The sequence below is a fragment of the Bos grunniens genome, chromosome 29 (genome assembly GCF_055505025.1).
Source record: "Bos grunniens cultivar Pamir isolate PY7600 chromosome 29, Bosgru_T2T1.0, whole genome shotgun sequence".
NCBI lineage: Eukaryota > Metazoa > Chordata > Mammalia > Artiodactyla > Bovidae > Bos > Bos grunniens.
Window position 1 is genome coordinate 49,122,082 of NC_141193.1, and position 22,974 is coordinate 49,145,055.

General features: G+C 42.8%; 1 protein-coding gene and 1 non-coding gene across 3 annotated transcripts in view; one reads left to right on the forward strand and one right to left on the reverse strand.

Annotated features, from left to right (window-relative positions):
- Window positions 1–22,974, forward strand: part of FAT3 (FAT atypical cadherin 3) — an 805,898-nt gene that overhangs the window by 226,404 nt on the left and 556,520 nt on the right. The window lies entirely within an intron of this gene.
- Window positions 10,346–10,454, reverse strand: LOC147342633 (U6 spliceosomal RNA). The gene has a single exon (XR_015158199.1). It is a non-coding gene; the product is annotated as a U6 spliceosomal RNA (small nuclear RNA).

Here is a 22,974-nt window from a genome sequence, read left to right on the forward strand (position 1 = left end):
GCTGTATCCACCCTGGCTGGCTGCTTAGGTTCTCTGAGTCCAATTCTCCTAACTCCATGTGCTAGGGGAGCAAGAACCACAGCCTGAGTCGAGAGATTGAGTTGGATCTATCAGTAGCTGAGAGATGTTGTCCGGGGCAGGGTGTGTAGGGAGCACTCGCCAGAAGCCAGCCCTCCCCTGCCCTTACCACTGTGTCCACTGGGACTGCGTGCTTCTCTCCCTCATCAGGCTGGGCTCCAGGGTTATAGGCAAACTTTTGGTGTGGATGCCCCTTTCGGTAATCAGTGCATCATATTCTAGTGGGGCAGAAAAATCTTCAGAAGCAGGGATTCAATGCAGAACGTGTGACAACTGGAATAAGTGGTGATGTTGAGAAAATGAGAGGATTAGCAAATACATTAACACCAATGGAAATTGTGGAATCATGAGGCTCAGGAAGGCATTTTTAATGACTTGAGTAAATGAGAGAGTGACTTTAATTCTATTCTTTCAAATTATGGGATTAGGCTAAGGCCTTTCTTTGATGAGAAAATAAAACGGAATCATTTTCAGCAGGACTCCATCTTAAAAGTATGCCCATCTTTAAATATTTTTCTTTAATAATCCTGTCAACTGTTAATGAATTAAACATTATGTATAAAAGTGTTGTTTTTATTTCCTGCTCTGCAAATAAGTCTCCTGAGAAAAGAGTCCCTGTTTTTTTCTGGCCTTTCTTCTTGTTGTATTTGAAATTAAATTCCTCTAGGCAAGTGTTCTTGCCTGGAAAATCCCATGGATGGAGGAGCCTGGTGGGCTGCAGTCCATGGGGTCGCTAGGAGTCGGACACGACTGAGTGACTTCACTTTCACTTTTCACTTTCATGCATTGGAGAGGGAAATGGCAACCCACTCCAGTGTTCTTGCCTGGAGAATCCCAGGGACAGGGGAGCCTGGTGGCTGCCGTCTATGGGGTCAAACAGGGTCGGACACGACTGAAGTGACTTAGTAGCAGGAGCAGCCGCCAAGTGTTACATATAATTGTTATTCCTGATTTTAGCACCGATGTTAATAAATGTCACCCCAGTATATTCACTTTCTTTGTTAACCTGATTTAATGAAATTTTCATATATATATGGGGACACACAGTTGAGCCCAGAGCAGTGAGTCACTGCAGATGGTGACTGCAGCCATGTAATTAAAAGACACTTACTCCTTGGAAGGAAAGTTATGACCAACCTAGATAGCATATTCAAAAGCAGAGACATCACTTTGCCAACAAAGGTTCGTCTAGTCACGGCTATGGTTTTTCCTGTGGTCACGTATGGATGTGAGAGTTGGACTGTGAAGACGGCTGAGTGCCGAAGAATTGATGCTTTTGAACTGTGGTGTTGGAGAAGACTCTTGAGAGTCCCTTGGACTGCAAGGAGATCCAACCAGTCCATTCTGAAGGAGATCAGCCCTGGGATTTCTTTGGAAGGAATGATGCTAAAGCTGAAACTCCAGTCCTTTGGCCACCTCATGCGAAGAGTTGACTCATTGGAAAAGATTCTGATGCTGGGAGGGATTGGGGGCAAGAGGAGAAGGGGACGACAGAGGATGAGATGGCTGGATGACATCACTGACTCGATGGACGTGAGTCTGAGTGAACTCTGGGAGTTGGTGATGGACAGGGAGGCCTGGTGTGCTGCGATTCATGGGGTCACAAAGAGTCGGACACGACTGAGCGATTGATCTGATCTGATCTGATCTGATATATATATGGACTTCCCAGTTGGCACTAGTGGTTAAAAAAAAACTGCCTGCCAATGCAGGAGACATGAGGTGCAGGTTCGATCCCTAGGTTAGGAAGATCCCCTGGAGGAGGGCCTGGCAACCCATTCCAGTATTATTCTTGCCTGGAAAATCCCATGACAGAGAAGCCTGGCAGGCCTCAGTCCATAGGTCACACAAGTCAACATGACTGAAGCAGCTTAGCACGTCTGCAGGCATTCACACACACACACACACACACACACATACACACATTTATAAACACAAATCTTACAGCCTGAACCTTGATATTCTTAAAGAGATAAGCATATTTTCCCCTTCCTTTCTTTGTACTAAAGAAAAAAAATTCATCTAGTGTTACGCCAGCTGCATTCCAGTACCTTTGTAGATTTTCGTTAAACGTGCTGTTCGTGCCTGCGTATTAAGCCCTCTAATGAGCTATTATCAGTCCTCTGCTGTAGTTTATCAGTGGCATTTCCTCAGCTCAACAAATGCGTCTTCTTTCATTCATCCAGCCTATGGAGTAGTTGTCAGTTGGTGCTACTTACTGTGACAAGTGGAAGGAAAATAAGCTGTGCTTGAAAGTGCTGTCAAATTATTATCAATTTTTGGTCCCAGTCCTGGTGTTTGATATTCAAAAGAAACCCATTATATTAGGGCATTGAGTACAAAATTAGATCAGTTCCATGAGATAATGACCATATTTCACGGTTACGAGCTGGTGTGCCTGCAGACCAGCACATGCAGCTCAGAGTCACTTCTTGCTATGGTTCTTCATTGGAGTGGACTCGGATTTTTAATTTTCTTTCATGTTTTGCCTGTCTCAGACAGTGTTCTGTGCTGGCAGTTGGGATAATAGACCTTGAATTTCCCTAAATGAAGTCGAGTGGAATGGACATCAGTTTTTGACTGCTAAATTGTGCTGTTGCATTGGTTTATCTACTCACTGGTAAGAAGTAACGAAGAGCATGCATTCTAGGAAAAGAAAAAATGCATGGAAGAAGCAAGGGTCAAGATATAGGGAATAAAAGCAAGTCCAATTTTTAGATTGTTTTTACCTGAGGATCCTTTTTAGGATTATGAGTCTTATCTGCTCTGTGTAAGGTGCTCTGTGAATTTTTGTTTGTTGTCATCAGATGTACTGCAGCTTAGAGATTCCACAAATCCAGAAATCCTTTTTACTGTGTTCTGTCCTGGCTTATTCACCTACATGCTAATTGCTTTTTGTGGCCATTTAAAACTTTACTGTGGTAGAACTCTTTGTAGTGTGTGTGTGTGTGTGTGTGTGTGTGTGTGTGTGTGTGTGTGTGTGTGAATAATCACTGGAACTGGTTTAAGGGAAGAGTGGAACTTCAACCATGCTGTTGAGACATCTGAGAGATTATGATATGATGACCCAGTTGCTGGGCATATAATCTGAGATTTGTTGAATCATCTTGAGTTAACCTGAAGCCTAAGAGGCATGTCCCCACTTTTTCCATTAGGGCAGGGGGTCCATATTTTTGCTGCTGTGTAAATTCTTGTGTCATTTGTTTTGCATTTAATTCTTAGCTGATGCACAGGAGGGGGAGTTTATTGAGTAACTTTCCAGATCAATTTCTGACCTGTACTTCAGCTGCAACCAGCATGATTTCAGACATGCTAGGTCCTCATTTGCTCATTGGCCTCCCTGCCTTTCCTGCCAGAACCAGGCAAAATAAATAATAAATTAAAAATATGTCTCCTTTCCTGCTGTTTTCTTGGAATATAGTCTTGAGGACATAAGCCAAAACTCAGAGAAAAAATTAATCTTATCAGAAGGAAATTTTAATATATCACACTAGATTTTTTTCTTGATATTGAATGTTAGATACAGTTGGTATATGTGAGAATTTCATGTGCATAGATTGGAAGCTGTTAACGCTGTGGAGTCACTTAGGCAAAGAAACAGGGAAAAATAATACATGAGAAATGAAGCTAGGAAAACGTCTAGGCAAGGTACAAAGTTAGAATGATACACTTTTTAAACACATTTGTTTAACTATAGTGGGTTTACAATATTGTATTAGCTTCAGGTTTATAGCTTCAGATTTTTTTCCATTATAGGTTATTGTTGGATATTGAATATAGTTCCATGTGCTATACAATAAATCCATGTTGCTTATCTATCTTATATATAGTAGTGTGTATATGTGAACTCCATCTCCTAATTTATCCTTCCTCCTCCCCCTTCTCCTTGTGTAGCCATAACTTTTTCTGTGTCTGTGAGTTTGTCTCTGTTTCACAAGCTGGTTTGTATTATGTTTTTAGGTTCCACGTGTAAGTGATACCATATAATATTTGGCTTTCTCTGCCGGACTTAGTTCACTTATATGATCATTTCTAGGTCCATCCATGTTCCTGCCAATGGCATTATTTCATAGAATGACCCACTTTTAAGGGAACAGTGAAAGGTGGTATTACTTAGGGCGTGCATGCTGTTCACAGTGTGCTAGGTACTGTAGAAAGTTCAAAGTTGAATCAGACCAAAGTTTAATAGAAAAGTACATTAGCTGCCATGTGTGCGTGTGCTAAGTTGTATCCGACTCTTTGTGACCCTACAACTTTAGCCTGCCAGGCTCTTCTGTCCATGGTATTCTCCAGGCAAGAATGCTGGAGTGGGTTGCCATGCCCTCCTCCTCCTTCCTGACCCAGGGATCAACCCAGGTATTGAACCCGCGCCTCTTATGTCTCCTGCATCAGTAGGCAGATTCTTCACCACTAGCGCTGCCTTGTGTGAGAACAGTGACAGTTGCCCAGAGAAGTAGATGTGTTTTTATGAGACCTGAAGTAGGGAGAGGCTGCATCTAGGTCATCACTTCTGGAAGTGTGTCTTCTGATCTGCAGCTTGTTAGACGGGCAGTTTCATTGGCCCCCTCCAAACCTATTCTGGGGATGGGGCCCAGGAATCAGTATTTTAATAATCCTTCCAGGTGTTACTGATGCTCACTATAATTTGAGAAATATTCTGTGTATAAAGAGAGTCTTGGGGTTTCGTGGGGGAGGTGGTATTTAAATTGAGCAAGAGGAGAAGACAGAACATGAGTAGGCACTGCAGGAAGGCAAAATTTGCAAAGTCCTCAAGACATCGTCTATTTTAGTGCCTCCAACTCTTAGAATGAAAGATTTATTGTATACTTAATCTATATTCGTCGTGCTTTTCCATAAGGCTGTTTCCTCTGTCTTCATTCTCAGTGGAATTGTGAATCATGGTGATCATATTTTGTATAGCAGCCTTTGCTATATTTCAAGGAGAATATTAAGTTCCCCACTGCCTTTTCTTCACCAGGCTAATTAATCCTTGTTCGTCAGCCTTTTCTCCTACCTTCTAGCCCTTTTATCATTTTCATTGCTCTTGTCTGGGCTTTCCTCAAATTTTCCATATTTCTCCAAAGTTACAAAGACCCAAATTATACCTGGTGCTGGTTGAGGTCTCTGGCTCAGTGAGCAAAGTGGATGAATATCTTGAGTCCCACATATTATTTTTTCTTTGTGAGAATTTACCTACAGAAATAAGAGAGTGTGGGGCAGTGTTTTTAACACACTGTCCTTGGATTCATGGGGAACTTGGGATTGATTACGTGGAATCTTAGCTCCATGTATGTCCTGGCCTTTGTCTGCAGACTCAATAGCGATCGTGATTTCTACATATAAATGAAAATGCATTTCTTTTTTTCCTAACTTATTTAAGTATAATTCAGTTTGTTTAGGGACTCAGTTGTGTCCGATTCTTTGCGACCTCATGGACTGCAGCACACCAGGCTTCCCTGCCCATCACTAACTCCCAGAGCTTACTCAAAACTCATGTGATTAGCAAAGGTCAAAAAAAAAAAACTTTTTTAACTTCTTATGTTGTCTTAACAAAGTAAAAGTTGAACTCCCACAGTATGAACCTATGCAGTTTTTAAAGTCAGCAAAGGAGCCCTCTGGGTTTGAAAACACATTTATTGGGGCAAAAGTCCAGACAGTCAGCCCAGTGGCCTGTCTTCATCGGTACAATGGGAACAATAGGATCCATCTTGCATGATATCAGCATAAGCCATGTGGCGATCAAGTGGTTAGTGTGCATAAAAGAACACAGGCGGTGATTAACAGATGACAGTTATTACTTCTGTGGACTGTCTCTTGGATCTCATATGTGCCTTTAAGCCACCACGATCATTTGTTCTTCTAGTCCTAGAATCCTGAGATGGTGTCGGTCAGTGGTGCCACATGTTTGTCCATCTGCACCTCTGTTCTTATCTCTCTCTCCTGTTTAAGTTTCTGTGGGTAGGGGACGAGGAAACATCCGTTATGGAGAGCTCCTCAGTCGGAGTTGGGCTTCCCTGTGCTGTATCTTGCCATAAGAGGCCCCTTCACACACGACTGGAGGTCTAGAATTTCAGCATTTCCTGCTTGAACTAAAAGCAAGAAAAGAGGAAATAGTGTGGGTGGGTTTGCTGAATAGCACCAAGTTGAAAATTTAAGACACTTTTCTGTATGGTTATTTGAGTTTTCACCAAGAACATTATTTCCATATATGTTGACAGGCAGGAGAGGAAAATTTCTGACCCATGAGTCTATAAAGCGTTGAAGACTAAATAAATGTTCTTAGCAGAGCTGAGATGAAGGTGTGGCCAGTCTCAATGGAGCCTTTCACGGAGGAGAGGGCGTTTTCACGGCCCAGGCTCACTGGAACTCTGAGACCTATGTGTATTATCTTGGTGATGTTGGCATAGGGTATCCTTTCATTTTTTGCTGTAGGAACAGGGGACGCCATACCTGCCATCTCTGTCTGCTTTGCGTGTTATGCAAGGAGGTCTGAGAGGGCTCTTGGACACGTGCTTCTTTGAGACGTCACTACTCAGTGAGTAATGCTCAGTTCTCATAATTTATTCTTGTGCTTCACGCTGGGATATCATCTCCTATCTTTCTCCTTTCTATTCGTCTTCTATACTTAGCCTTTGTCTTGAATTATTTTGCTTATATGAAAATCACTTATCTAGAAACACAGCTTCCCAGGTGGTGCTGATGGTACAGAATCTGCCTGCCAATATAGGAGACATAAGAGATGCAGGTTCGATCCTTGGGTGGGGAAGATCCCTTGGAGGAGGGCACGGCAACTCACTCCAGTATTCTTGCCTGGAGAATCTCGTGGACAGAGCGGCCTGATGGGCTGCAGTCCATGAGGTCGCAAAGAGTTGGACACGACTGAAGTGACTTAGCATGCACATCTAAAAACAAGATGGCAGAGATCATCACCCCCAGGCCCCTAAGTCTTACACAGGGCACTAGGAGCTACAATGAAATCAAGACCTCCCCCAGATCTAGTGAACAAGTGAGAGTCTGCTGTTTTTTGAGCAAAGCAGAAAAATGCGTCCTGGGTTGGTGTTCTGGCCAATACAAAATACTTGATGTTGATTAGAAAGTTAGACCCCCTGGGTGATTTCTCTGGCATATGCAGTTTTCCATTGCAAAATAAAATGTAGTTGCGTTCATCGAATTTTAATTTTAGCCTGTTTTTTCTTATTTTGCCTTTTTAAAGCATTGCATCAGTTTTGTATTTCTTCACTATCTCTTCGCCTACAAGAAATACAACACACGGGCTTAGATGATGCTCTTTCTTGGAAACATATTTGACAAAGCTGCATATAGCAATGGCATAATTTTCTCAGCAGGAGAGCACCACATACTACCCTCTTGTAACTGGGCTTTAAAAAAATCTAAAGAATACACTTACTTGGATAAATGTGGCTTGTGTTTTAATATTTTTGCAGTGACATCTTTGATTCTGAACATTCCCAGTTGAAAAAAAAATATGAAACTTGCTTTTCCTGATGTGTGAGGGGAAAAATGGATCCTCTGGCCAATTTCAGCATGAAGAACCGTGGTGCCTGTTTAACTTGTGCTCTTTGTAAAATTATAAGCCTAGAATAACCCTGTCATTTCCCAGCTCTGAAACATGTTTTCGTCTGATCTAATTTATTCAGTGGTGAGTGCTGACCGCGCTCCACAGATTGACCAGCCTCTCAGTTTTGTGCTTGCCTTGGGTCCTGCATTCCTGGGTGTCTGTGTTCTTGGCGTGTCTGAATCAGGATGGGCATAGAATCAGAAGCCCTGGTGTAGGAACGGATGCCCCAGGCCCTTAGCTAATCTGTCCTGCATCACTGGAATAGCAGAATTATATTTTATTCCCCTTGTGCTGGCCACAGTTTCCGAAGAGTGGAGTCTCACTGGAGCATCTTGCTCCACGCTTCATATATCCATGACTGTGGTTTAGGAAGATGCTGCCTTGTAATGGTTGAACGAAAGAACACCTAGTGTCAGAAAGGAACAAAAATGCCACTAGGCACAAGGCAGGTGGTTCAAAGCATCTGAAGTCTAGGACTGACTTTGGGGGTTTACCTGGTACCATTGATTGGCTTTGCAAGGTCCAAGTGATGCCCTGAAATATACTTTGTTATAACCTCCACCACTTTGCTTTTAATTTTAAAAAGTGTTATTTGTGTTTGGCTGCGCTGGGTCCTCTCTGCGGCACGTGGGCTTTCTCTGGTTGCGGTGCTCAGGCTGCTCACCGCAGCGACTTCTCTTGTTGCGAAGCATGGACTCTCGGGCACGCGGGCTTCAGTATTTGCAGGGCGTGGGCTCAGTCGTTTTGGTTCCCGGGCTCTGGAGCACAGACTCAAAGAGCACACAAGCTTAGTTGCCCCAAGGCATGTGGAATCTTCCCGGGCCAGGGATCGAACCTGTGTCCCCTGCCTTGGCAGGCAGATTCTTAACTGCTGGATCACGGGGGAGGTCCACGCCTCTACCACTTGAAAGGTAAGAAACAGCGTAAACAACCACATGGGTCAATGTATTTGTCTTCCAGTATAAGATTTTTTTTTCTTTGTTGTGTTTTAAACAAACCATTGTCCCACAGACAGAACCCCTTAAAACCCATTTAACTTTTCATGTTAACATTAATGATAATTAATTTCTATGACCCTTGAATTAGTTTCTTTTACATTTTTCTTTCTTTGGGAAAATGAACATGCTGTTTTGTTAAGTGTGTGTAAGAAACCACTGACAGAGCCACCTGGATCAGGTATTGCTAAGCTTCATCAGTGTTTTATCCAGTACAGGACACTGAGTTGGCTCATGACATAAACAGCTCACATGGTTGCCACCAGTCCCTTGAAAGCAATTAGCATTTTAGCAACCCACCCCAGATGCTGCCTGATAGATGAGGTTTCCATGAGGCGCGAGGTCACCTGCGAGGCACTGTTGTTGAGCGGGTCCCGGTTCAGAGGCCAGCACACAGAAACTGGAGAGATGCTTCCTCAGGGCCCCTCCACATCCTTCCCAGGTGCAGATCTGCCCACATCCTGCTGAGAAAGATGGACGTGTCTGACCTTTGGTGGGAGCAGAGGGTGGGTACCAGGACAGATGCTGGAGGTTAGGCAGCGGCCAGGGAAATTTGGCCAAGGCAGCTTGTATGTGTGCCTTAGATAATACCAACCATGCAGAATGATCCTGGAGATGGAGCAAGGGAGTAGAGGATAAAAAGGCTATTGAGACAATCGTTTGATTAGTTTCCCTTTTCAAGTTTAGAAATGAATTCCTAGTCATCATTGCTTTCATACAACCTGCTCTTTTGATAGTTCTTACAAAACGGTGGTGATTTTGTTGTTGAGTTGAGTTTAGTTCCTACTTTAAGACTGTTAACCTATTATGAAAGTCGTTTCTAAGTCACAGCTATGGGGAACAGTTTGCTGTGAGCTGGCTTGTGTTTCTCATTAGATAATTAAACCCATTCCATGGACTTGATTTTGAATTGTCCACTCTCAAATTCAGCATTCAGTTCAGTTCAGTTGCTCAGTTGTGTCCGACTCTTCAGCATTAAAATACACATATTGGATATCGCTTAGATACTTTGCTGGATTCTGGAACTAGCAAAATGAAAAGAATGGACTGTACTCTTCTGTAAGATATCATATGGAAGGCATAGGTGTAAACCAGTAACTACCAAAGGGTGTGATGGGTGAATGTAGCCACAGAAATGCTAAGGTAAAAGCTGAGCATGAAAGAGGTCATTACCAACTTTGCAGGAGGAATGTGTGACTCAAAGAAGAGTTCAGAAAGGAAATAATATCTGAATCATGTTACCAGAAGGAGAGAAATTTACCAGAAAAGGAAAAGACATGATGGAGAACATACTGGACAGAGCCACACAGCATGAGTGGAGTTGCATAGATGGGAATTCTTATATAAGTTAGTCTTTTTTCTTTTAAATTTATCTCTATTGAATTGTAGTTGGATTATAGTGTTGTGTTGAACTGCCGCTTTAAGCAAATTGACTCAGTTATATATATATATATGTATGTATATATATGTGTGTGCTTACATATATATGTATTATATGTTACATACATGTAGTATGTATATGTATGTATGTATGTATTCTTTTCCATTATGGTTTATCACAGAATATTGACTAGTTCTCCTGTGTTATGCTGTGGGACCTTGTTTATCCACTCTATATGTAAGAGTTTGCATCTGCTAACCCCACACTCCCACTCTTACTGTCTACCACTGCCTCCCTCTTGGCAATCACTAGAAGAATATATAATGCTTCATGAATTTGCATGTCATCCTTGTTCAGGGGCCATGCTAATCTTCTCTGTATCATTCCAGTTTGTTAGTGTATGTGCTGCCAAAGCAAACACAGTTTTAAACCACTCTGGATGGGAAAGAATTGACTTACAGAATCTAAAAAAAATAAAATAAAATTGAAAGCAAAAAGAGCCAACTGAAGCACTAGATTCTGGCTCTATTAACAATGGCATAGAGTATCACTGGCGCTCCCTGTGGATATTTAAGCAATAGCTGTTCTTAAATGTAGGTGAGAACCGTCTTCCTTAAATTTAGGAGAGGGAATCGTAGTAGTAGGTTTAGAAGCTGCTTTCCCCTTAAACCAGCAGGTGCCTCGTGTGTACCTGTTGAGTGGGTGTGCAGGGGGGTTCCGAGGTGAGAATTCTAGCCTCCTTTCTACAGTCACCGATGGGGGGTGTCACCTCGGGCATGTCACTTAGCAGAGTCTCTTTCATCTTGATCAAAATTAGCTGTTTGTGTGTCTATCTAAATTCTCCTTCCAACTCTGATCTCATTACCTATCAAAACACCTTGTAATATAGTTTGACACATGAAGGACAATAATTCACGTGTCTCAACAGTTGCCTCATACTGGATAACTGTATTCCATAATACAATTCCATATCTTTTAGATTACTTAGTAAAATGTATTTTATGTAGTGATAACCTCATACCCTGCAGAAGCCATTTACTAGGCTGGAGAAGCAATTACTTTAAAAAATAATATTTAGGGGCTTCCCTGGTGGTTCAGTGATAAAGACTCTGCCTGCCAATGCAGGAGACTTGGGTTCGGTCCCTGATCCAGGAAGATCCCACGTGCCTCGGAGCAGCTAAGCCTGCACACCACAATTAAACCTATGTGCTGGAGCCCGGGCGCTGCAACTGCTGAAGACCCCAATCCCCAGAGCCCGCACTCCACAAGAGAAGCCACTGCCCTGCAAAGCCCACGCTGTGACTCGAGAGAAGCCCAGGCAGCATCAGAGACCCAGCACAGCCACAAATAAATTATCTTAAAAATATATTTAGGAATAACTATAACAATAACTAGCTTCGGTGAAAGAGTTAAACAAGCTTCCTCTCTCCCCAGCAGAGAACACAAACTTGTCCATTATAACACCACCAAGCATCTCCTCGACTTGGTGTCTTGTTGTAATTCAGTCGCCCTCCGTGTGTAATGGGGTGCATCATGTCATCAGAAGGCACCGTACGCCATGGCAAAGATGCAGCTTTGAGCAGCATCTGCCTCTTTGTGCCTATAGGTCCCCAGGAAGCATCTGATTGGCTTACTGACCCTGCTGCCCCGGGGACCACTCCAGCCAAGAGGGCTCATCCCCGCCTGCAGTAACAGATGCATAATGTAGTCTGCTTAGGGAACGTGTTCAGGTTCTTTTCTGAATCAAAATTCCATTTGTTTGTTTGTTTTTATTGATATAACTTTGCTGGGAATTGCCTTTGCGGTATGTGTTACTAACAGAGCTGGAACCACCACACTAGAGTGCTTTCAGTCTTTGCAAAACATAGGTGTGCCTGTTACAGCTTTTAGGAAATCACTCAGCTTGGGGAAGAAAACATTTGTTAATATTTGGACCTCCTGGCCAAACATCATTCTAGTTTTCAGAAATTATCAGCAAAGCAAAGGAGTGTTCAGAGAAGGCTCTGGCCTCTCTCTGGCCCCCTCCACTTGAGCCTTCTGACTTACATTCACCAAATCTGAAAGCCCTTTAGTGCAAGCTTCCTGCTCCCCTCCCCATTCCATATTCTATATTAAATTATTAGCATTCTCTATATAAACTCCTTGGGAAACCAGAACCCTTATTATGACTTCTGGATTTCATTTTCCTTACATAAGCATTTAATGATAAAACAGCTTTCATGAACACTTAACATTTCAGTTCCTGTTAAATGTTCTTAAATTTCATAGTAGAATGCTATGTTCATTTCCATGTAGCATTCTTAAAAGTGGCTTAAGGCAGCGAGCAGTCCCCAACCGTTTTGGCACCAGGGATTAGCTTTGTGGAAGATAGTTTTTCCAGGGACCAGGGGTGGGATGGTTTCGGGATGACGGAAGTGCCTTATGTTTATTGTGTGCTTTATTTCTATTATTATTATATCAGCTCCACTTCAGATTAGACCCCAGAAGTTGGGACCTCTGGTTGAAGGGGCTTGCACATTGCTAAGTCAACCTGACTTCCAGGAAAACCTTGTATAGCTTGCAGGTGATGGATATTTATATTGACCTACAAAGATCCAGGAAGTTCATGGGGCCCTAGTTTGTGTTAATCCCACTATAAAGTGTGCTTGAAGCAGAGAGTTTGGGGCTTAAAAAAGCTGAAGATCCCCATGAAGATTAATAGTAAGATATAAAGCAGAGATAGGAAGATTGTATGACATTTCTTTTAGACCTTGGATTTCTTTAATCCCCAGGTGTGTTGGGTTAGTGCTTATCTTCATGAATGGATTTCCAAGGTGAATTTCACTCTCTGCCTCTCTAATGCTTTATTTTTATGACTGCTGTTACTGGTGTATATTTGTTCATCTCAACTGTGTACCCGTCACTAAAGCCAAGGCCCCTGACTAGTCTTAAATGAGATAAGTACAAGTTTGGAGCCAGCAATTCAATTTCAGGTATACTCTTTTTAATTTGTTTGAAGACTTTATGCCATCCCTCAAGCTAAAGGACAGAATCACAGTTGACTCAAGGGATAACTTGCCATCTTTCAAGGGTAACCTCATAGAGTCTTTAAAGAATTTGGGGAACTTGTATAATAAAAAAGATTGTTTCCTTGAGGATGTCCAAGGCAGAAAAACATGGAAAGCTCACTTAGATTTTAAGCTCATTTTTATTTCTTTATTTGATTGTCAGAGCAGTGGTCAGCAAAGCCCAACCTGTAGGCTGGCTATGTGATTTTGTTGGTTTTAAAAAATTTATTCATTTATATTTATTTGGAGGATAATTGCTTTACAATATTGTGTTGATTTCTGCCGTACATCAACATGAATCAGCCACAGGTAAACATATGTCTGTTCCCCCTTGAGAGGGAGGGCTGGGAAGGGAGGAGGGAGGGAGGTTCTGATTTTGTTCAGTTTTAATGGGACACAGCTTTTACCACACAAGGCACAGTTGAATAGCTGCCACAGAAACCTTCTGAATCACAAAGCTTAAAATATGTACTCTCTGACTCTTAAGTTTGCAGAACCCTGCCTGAGGATATCATTGATGCTTAATATTTATGAGGATAATTTAATTAATAATTATAGATTGTAAAAGGAAGAGTCTTAGATTAACATACACACACTACTACATATAAAATAGATAGCCAACAAGAACCTACCATCTAACACAGTGAACTATACTTAGTATCTTACAAGAACCTGTAAGGGAAAAGAATCTGAAAAAGAATAGATGTATTTGTGTGTATTGGAGAAGGAAATGGCCACCCACTCCAGTCTCCAGTATTCTTGCCTGGAGAATCCCACGCACAGAGGAGCCTGGCAGGCTGCGTCCATGGCATTAGCAGAGTCAGACGCGACTGAGCGAACAGACCTCCAGAACCAGCAGCACCGCATGCATGCATAACTCAGTTGCTTTGCTGTGTGTCTGGAATGAACACCACATTGTAAATCCCCTATGTTTCTTTTCTTTCTTTTTTAAAAAATGCTTATTTGTTTGGCTGTGCTGAGTCTTGGCTGTAGCACGTGAGATCTTCAGTGTTTAGCTGTGGCGTGAGGGGTCTTCAGGTTGCAGCATGTGGAACCTCTAGTTAGGGCATGTAAACCCTCAGTTGCAGCATCGGGGGTCTAGTTCGCTGACCAGAGATCGATCCCAGGCCCCCTGCATTGGAGCACAGAGACTTAGCCACTGGAACACCAGAGAATTCCCCCAAATCAACTGCATTTCAATTAAGAAAAGGAAGTGGTCTTGTCAGTAAGTCCACGCATTACGATTTCTGCCTTCCCCAAAGTGAACACAGCTTGATGCTCATAAAGGATGCAGTGGGGAAAAGCCGAACCAAGACTGCCCGTGGATGGCTTCACTCAGCCTTAGTTCATGGAGATATTCTGGAGTCTCCGTTCTCATTTTCCATCCAGTTTCACAGTGAGTGGGATTTCACATCCGAGTTCTGGTCCCAAAGGATTCAACAGTTCCAGAAGTCAAGGTTAGAGTGAGTGGTGATCAGCCTCTCAATTCCGACGGGGCTTGGAGGACAGAGAGAATACCCATCGTAACCAAATCTGTAATAATAATTTAAATTCTACAAATTCCAGGACTCTAGCAGCTTGATTTAGGAAATCTTTCCTGTCTTTTTTTTTTTTAAACAAGGGGAAAATACACAAACAGATTAAGGTACACTTAGAAACCCAGCTGGCTTGTTTTTCACCTCCCAAAGGAGCACTTGACTCCCTGTTACACTGTTTTCCCTTTTTATCAAATTGCTAAGAAACAGTAACTCAATTGATTTAAATGATTTCTATCACACATAGCCTTTAAGACAAGTAATCGGTTTATTATGCTCAGTCATAACGGTGGTATTTTACTTCTATGAATTGTATTTTCAGCAGCGCTCATAAAATACCCAGTTTGACTTCATTTATTAACTTTCTCATTTTTCCATTAACTGATGTTTTTCTGTCTCAGATAATTTGCCTGCCCATTGATATTGCATAACTCAATAGAAATATGTCTTTCAAAAGAATGAACAGATCATTCTTTGAGGCTTAGATAAGATGATTTTATCTGAATATATCATGAAGAATAATGCTTCGGTTGTTGTTTTAGTCAAATTTCACATTTAATGTTGTAATCTGAATATCACTTTGAATTTAATTACATTAATTTTGTGGCTTGCTATTTAGTACTTTCTTATTGCTGAGAGCCTAGATATTTAAACAAAATCATTTTCTACTTTTTAGATAAGAAGATATTCAGTTTTAATTTATTCAGCTCTTATCTGCAAAATTAATTAGAAAAGATGCCTGGTTTTGTATTAATAAGTTTCAGTTTGGTGTTTTATTCTCTGTTGAGTCCCTCTCAGTCTGTTGCTGAAGCCGTCTAGGCCTGCATAAGGCATTTGCATTATTTTTTTTTAGCTTCCTCCTGTTTTATTGGCAAGTGACCATGTGTATGGTAATTGAGCAATTGTCTGCTTACTTGGGTTTATGGAATTTACATCAGCAAGTTTTGGAGATCTTAAATTTTGGTCTCCAAACAGACTTGAAGAGGGAGCTTTCTGAAACACTGTCATTTGGTTAAAAATGTATTTGCATTTAATTGAGTGACAGTCACTCTCAAAACACTGAAGCTGAGTGTCCCTTTCCTCTCAGCCACACCTTGTGCCTTTGTAATCACAGAGACTGGAGACGGGCAGCTCTCCAGTCTCGCGGGGATGCCCGACGGCCTGGGAGAGGCGACGGCTGCGGACCAGGCCCCGGGGAGCCTGCAGTCAGCCCACTAGACCTTCTCATGCGGCCTGTTGCCTCTGCTGCCCACCAAGTGCTGGTTTTCCTTCCTGTCTGACAGCTGCAGATCCTGAAAGTGAGATAGGGAGGTGGCCTTTGTCGGGTCCCCCAGCCAGTGCAGCAGAACAGAGCTTTGAGCTGTGCCTGTGACTTGATCACTTTGTGATACACCTTTCTGTCCCCTTGGCCTTGGCCTTTCTTATCATGTGTGATTGACTCTTCATCAAGAGCACCTCTGCCCTGGCTGCGTCCCAGCGGCGTGTCTCCCTCTGTCTCCACCCACTCTTTCCGGAACCGCTCATGCCCTGCCCCCTTCACCTGACACTTCCGGTCCATTCCCGCCCGTCTCTGCCTTGTGCTTCCCTGACCCCCCTCACTTTTTCACCTCCCCAGGGCAGCCTTAATTTTTGGTTCTAATTCTGTGACCAGTGCAGCTGGTAATATGATAGGGATTGCACTGAGTCTGTAGACTGCCTTGGGAAGCATAGTGACTATGACAATGCTCATTCTTGCAATTCAAGAACACAATACATCTTTCCATTTGCGTGGTCTTCAGCTTCTTTCATCAGTGTCTTATAGTTTTTGGAATATAGGTTATTTGCCTCCTGAGGTGGATTTATTCCTGGGCATTTTATTCTTTTTGACAAGACGGCAAATGGGATTGTTTCCCTAATTTCTCATTCTGGTATTTTGTTGTCAATGTATAGAAATGCAACAGATTTCCAAATATTAATTTTGTATCCAGCAACTTTACCGAATTCATCAATGAGCTCTAGTGGTTTTCTGGTCCCAGTTTTAGGGTTTTCATGTCATCTGCAAACAGTGGCAGTTTTAAGAAGAAGGGATGCAGTCTTTGATAAGGAGAAACTTGGCAGGGCGCCTGGGGTTGGGGAGAAGAATACATGACCCGAAGCTGCGGCGAGATGCTGGGACCAGGGTGCACGTGTGGACGAGTGTGTTAACAGTGGCCGTGGAAAGGTGTGCAGCGAAGGAGACAAAAGGCCAAAAGTACTCTGAAGATGGGCCAAGGAGCCTGGCATACAGACAGGCAGTTATGGCTGCTGAGAGCTGCTGGGACTTGGTGGCTAGGGATGAACAGGAAAAGTTCAAGTTTTACATCACCGTCTGCTCTTTCTGCCTCTGTAACTCGGCTTGCTCACGTGGTCTCAGAAAGTGGGGACTCACAATACTAGGAGCTGGAGCTTATCTCTCTCGCCCTTGTCCTGCTCGTTGCAGTCACCCAGCCCCTGCCAACCTGCTTAATCATGCCTGTCCGTGTAAAGGTCGGGCATCTCCCTCCCTGTCTTGACTGCTGTTCCCATACATGTGAAACTGCTTAGTTTAAACCAGCCACTAGAGTCTGTCTATAAAAACTCTGTAACCCCTTTGTTCAGAGCTCAGAGCTTGGAGTGTTAACTCCTCTGGGCCTGCCAGCATAAGAAACCTGAGTTCTCCAACTCTCCAAGTGTGGTGCTTGGTTTCTCGAGTACTGGTTTCTGCAACAGGGAAATTCTGCCTTGCCCTGTGTCTGACAGGCAGTCCATGGATATTTATTGAATGGCTGCAGATGGAATCTGGACTTTATAGGTCTTCCTGTAAGGGAAATTAACTGAGTTGGAGAAAGGAGAAGCTAGAGACTGCATAACCCAGTAGGATTCCAGTATTATTCATTTTGCCTCTTCTCTGTGTGTAAGATTCACAAGGAACTGGAGATTCACTAAAGGAAAACACTTCAGAATCATATTCTTAATTGATGTGTTTTATTTCGTTCACTGTTCAGTTAAGTCGTATCTCACTTTGCGACCCCACGAACTGCAGCATGCCAGGCTTCCCTGTCCTTCACCGTTTCTCAAGTTTGCTCAAACCTTTGTCCATTGAGTCGGTGATGCCATCCAACCACCGCATCCTCTGCTGCCCCTTCTGCTTTTGCCTTCGATCTTTCCCAGCATCAGGGTCTTCTCCGATGAGTTGGCTCTTTGCATTAAGTGACCAAAGTATTGGAGCTTCAGCATCAGTCCTTCCAGTGAATATTAAGGGTTGATTTCCTTTAGGATGGACTGGATTGATCGCCTTGCAGTCCAAGAGACTCTCAAGAGTCTTGTCCAACAGTTCGAGAGCATCAGTTCTGGAGTGTGAAGTCAAGTGGGCCTTAGGAAACATTACTACCAACAAGGCTAGTGGAGGGGATGGAATTCTAACTGAGCTATTTAAAATCCTAAAAGATGATGCCACTAAAGTGTGTTTATGTATACTTTAATATGTATGGGGACTTCCCTGGTGGCTTAGCTGGTAAAGAATCCACTTGCAGTGCAAGAGATCTGGGTTCCATCCCTTGGTTGTGCAGATCCTCTGGAGAAGGGAACGGCTACCCACTCCAGTATTCTGGCCTGGAGAATTCCATGGACTGTACAGTCCATGAGGTTGCAAAGAGAGGGACACAGTGGAGTGACATTCACTTTCGCTTATTTATACCTAGGAGAAGTGATATTGAAGACTGTAGGGAGCTTAGACCAAGTAGAATCTCTGATACATGGGCCTTGCTCTTGCCTCTTCTCTGTCACCATGTGTCCCTGGGGCAGATACGAACACTGCCTGCCAGCCAGCCCTGCATTAGTCTAAGTCAGTGCTTTTCAAACTGAGTTACGATCCCATCCATGGATCATGCTGTGAAGTCAGTGGGTTGCAGAGAGCATTTGAAATGACACATTATAAAATATAATAGAGATCATTGCATTGCACATCATGAGCGTCAGTTATGTTTTGTGACAGAAAATACATTTCTTATTGCAGGTCACCAGGAAGTTTGAAACACAACATTTTAAGTGAAAAGAGCTCATTACTTAGGAATATCATAAATCTATCTTTAGCTCTGTGTGTAAAGAGATCATGTGATTTATTACACCAGCCGGGACACATTTCGGAGGGAAAAGGGGAGCTCTTAATTAGACCACAACAGGGGTAAACTGGGCCTGCCTCAAGCTAATTAAGAATTATGGCCACTCTGCCTGTATTAGCCAGAGTTCTCCAGAGAAACAGAACCAATGGGATATATAGATCTATATACATCTAGATCCATCTATCTCTGTATGGAGCAGAAGGGACGGGGGGAAAGGGGGTGAGGGGATACTGAGATTTATTTTAAAGCATTGACGTACATTCTTATGGGGGCTGGCAAGTTGGAAATGCATACTACAGGCCAGCAGTAGGCTGGATACGCAGCTGAAAGTTGATGCCTCCATCTAAGTCCAAATTCTGCTACAGGCAGTAGGCAGGGTTTCCATAGTTCAGGCCTGGGGGAATTCCTTCTTCCTTGGGAAACCTTTGAAGATCTTGAAGCTGATTGAATGAGGCCCACACACGTTCTGGAGGGTAATCTACTTTACTTGAAGTCTATTGATTTAATTATTTATCACATGAAGTAATACCCTGGGACTTCTGTGATGGTCCAGTGGTTAAGAATCTGCTTGCAGGTGCTGGGACACAGGTTCGATCCCTGGTCCAGGAAGACTCCACATACCTTGGGGCAACAAAGCCTGCCTGCCCTGGATCCCAGGCTCCCCAACAAGGGAAACCACGGCAGTGAGAAACCCACGTACCACAACCAGAGAGCAGCCTTGGCTCCCCACAGCCAGGGAAAGCCAGGGCGTAGCAACGGAGGCCCAGCGTGGCCGACAGAAAGGAAAAATTCAGGATGAAAATACACCTTCACAGCAACATCTAGACTGGTACTTGACCACACAGCTGGGCGTCATAGCCCAGCGGAGCTGTCATAGGAAATTACCCAGCACACCACTTAGGGAGGAGAGGTGGTGGATGAACATAGCTCAAAGCTTTCCTTAATGCCCTAAGCCTGTGCTGAGGCCGGACAATTTGTTAGGAGTTTTGTCGTGCTATTTAATTTGTAGTTATTGGCAATGGATTTATTGAGTATTGCCAATTTGACCTTGTGGCTTCTTAAAATAATTTTTTAGAGAAGAAAAATATTTTTTCACTTTGGTGGTTTAGATCACTTTTTTACTAAGCATGAGTTATATGTAACTTTGTATTTGAAACTGTTTTAACATTTTATAAAATGTTTATAATGAAATATTTCATGAAATATTTAGAGAAGAATGTTCCTAAATAGCTTTGCTGTTTGGGACACATTGTTTAAACTATAGAAACTGCTGTAAAAGTATTATTTTCCATGTCTCTTGCTGCAAGAGAAAGTATGAGGTGTCTCAAGTGCCCAGAAAATCCACAAAAGCATTAATTTTCACCAAATGGCAGGAACTCACCACTAGGCAGCTTTGCCCTGTAGTAGACTGCAACAGAGTAACCAGTAAACCCTTAGCAGAAACCTGGCCTTGTTAGGATCTTTGGAGAAGGAAAGAGAATTCTGCAAAGTTCTATATTGAAAAATATACAAATGAATCGCTCATCCTTCATCTTTGCTGACCCAATAGTCAACCTAGTGCTTAATTCCTTAAGTGTTGCATTTCCCCTACTTTTAGAAGGATTGTTTGCCAACTATAGATCATTTGGAAGCTGTTGAAGAAGCCTGAAAAAGGAACAGAAATGAAAAATAGTAACTCTGATCAGAGTGATCAGAGTACAGTAGGATCATTAACATTTGAGCATTTCCTTTCCACCTCATTTTCTGTGAGCTTTTAACAAGTGAAAATTGCATGGCTTACATACGTCTGTGCTTTGTGCTTTTGTCAAGTGACTTTATAAGGGAACGTTTTCCAGCGACAATAAGTACCTCCCGTAAGTCTTGTCTGTCGTCTTCATCATGTGAGATGTAGTCTTCATCATGTGAGAATGTCACATTTAAGTCATTCAGAGTTCTTCCCTGCCGGACATTTAATACATTCACCAGTTCTCTCTTGTTATTGTAAATAACGCTGCAGTGAACTGCTTTGTGAATGAAGCTTTTCTCTTGTTTGGATTTCTTTAAAAGAACTTTCTGGTTGCTTAGGAAAATTACCATCGTGAGCTTCCTACTGAGCCCTGCCTGTTCTGGGTCCTGAGGTTGGCCGGGAATGACCCAGCCCTCAGCACCCTTGGAGACCTTTATGGAGGGCTGAGCTGCTTGCTAAGTGGCAACAGAAAGCTACTTTTTTCAGGGGAGCCATTAACTTGGGTTGAGAAGGATGAGATTCAGTGGATACTGATCAGGTGAGAGGCCCTATGGGTCTTGGAATGTGTCACTTCACAAGGGATTAAGGGAGCCTTGTGAGTTGAGGACTTGAACTCATAGGCCAGGAGAGCAAGGTGGGTCTGCGACGGAAATTCTTGCTGGGATTGCTCCCTGGCAGTGCATCACAAATGTGATGTTTGGGAAAGAGGATGAAAGGAGACTGTCACGCTCATGGTCGTGTTTATGTGCATCATTTCCACTGACAGCAAAAGCACAGTATGAGCTCATGCCCAAGTGCTTCTCTTGACTCTTGAAAATAAATCTGTTGTAAGTAGGATCTTCATCAGCAGTTAGTCTAAAGAACTCTCATACTGCCTTATTTCTCAGAGCATGTGGCCAGGCAAGTTTGAGGTCACCGCTCTAGAAGCCCCTGATCATGATGCGATGTGGAGAGAACTCAAGTCACATTTTAGGGACCCGGAATCGCTCCTGTATCATCTGCTGGATGTTGTATCTGCATTGTCGTCTCGTGCAGCTGTTGTCAAAGCTTTGCTTCCTTCTAGAGTCTTTGATGTTGCTTCAGAGCATTTACCTGGCTTAATTCTCAAGCCAGGTAAATCTTGACCTAAAAGGCAGTCTCCTCTGCTGATTGGCTGTGTGACACAGACTGTCTGCCCTCCTGTGTGCTGCTCCTCTGCAGCATCAAGTGTCACATCTACTTCTGAGAGTTGTGTTGGGGATTGGGTAAAGAGAGCAGTGCATGCAATACTCAATACATGCCTGTGTTTGCTACACAAAGCCATTTTTATATTTATTAATGGCTGTCCCTAATTCTCTCTAGGTTTTTGTCCTTATGCATGAAATTTCAGTGCCCTGGTAGGTAGCTCTTCCCAGGTATCTATACTGGGACTGATGCTAACTGACATGAGAGTCACAAGAAAGCCAAAACTGGCAACACAGCTCCTAAGGACTTCAGTCTTTGGGATTCTCTCTCCCTTCCTGTTTTCTTCATATTTTCATTACTGACTTTGTATGTGCTGGGGATTTTAACTTGAATAAAATGCCATTTCTGACCTCACAAAGTCTTTGTGGCCTAGTACTTCCCAGATTTCTAGCATGTAGATGCATAAATTAAAGTATTCTGAGGATGCTCTCATTCACTTATGAGACACCCTGGGAGTTCTCTGGTGTGAAAAGCTCTTTACACTCCCTTTAGTTTGATACCGAGAGTTATCTCTGCTTTGACAGGAATCTTTTCTGGAAGGAATGGGTTTCCACCCTTCAGAGTTTAGACACTGTCTGTCAGCTGAGCAAAGCTTCAAGGACCTGGCTTTTCCTGGTGTGGTTCCTGGTTCTGTCAGCCGCCACTCTTCTTAGAGATGGAGATGAAAGTCCACCTCTCAGATCTGGGAACAAGTCTGGGAGGGACAGAGGTCCCTCTGTTCCATTCTGGCCTCTGACTTCTGATTTCTGATGGGCCCACTCTGCTACTCTGGTGCCTGTTCTGTGTTGTTTTGCCTCCTGAGTACAAAGCCTGGAGACTGTGGAGTGTTGCACAGCAGTCCTCAAATGAAAAATTAAGAGAAAGCATATTTTTGCATTTGTCATGGAAGCTTCCAGAAATTTCAGTCTTGGATGGAAAGTAGTTTTATGACACTATTTCCTCAGTGCTGTCTTGATTCCTGTCTTTGGATTTTGGGTTAGTCAATGAGTCGATCACTGGGAAGTGTAATAATAGCTATGACATTGATTTAGGGTTGGACTTCTCATTCTGGTCTCCTGGGAAACTTAGTGGATGGAATCTTAGAATGTCTGAGTAGGCAGTAAATAAACACTCATCCTCATTTTGAAGAATGCAAAGGCTTGCAAACTGAGATGTGAAATATTTAAGAAACTCTTAAAATCTCATAGCATATCAGAGTTGAAAATACTTTTGTGGTTATCTAATTTACCTTTATGCATTTTAACAATGAGAAAACTTCAAGCCAACTTAAACTATTTCCCTGTGTTAATTA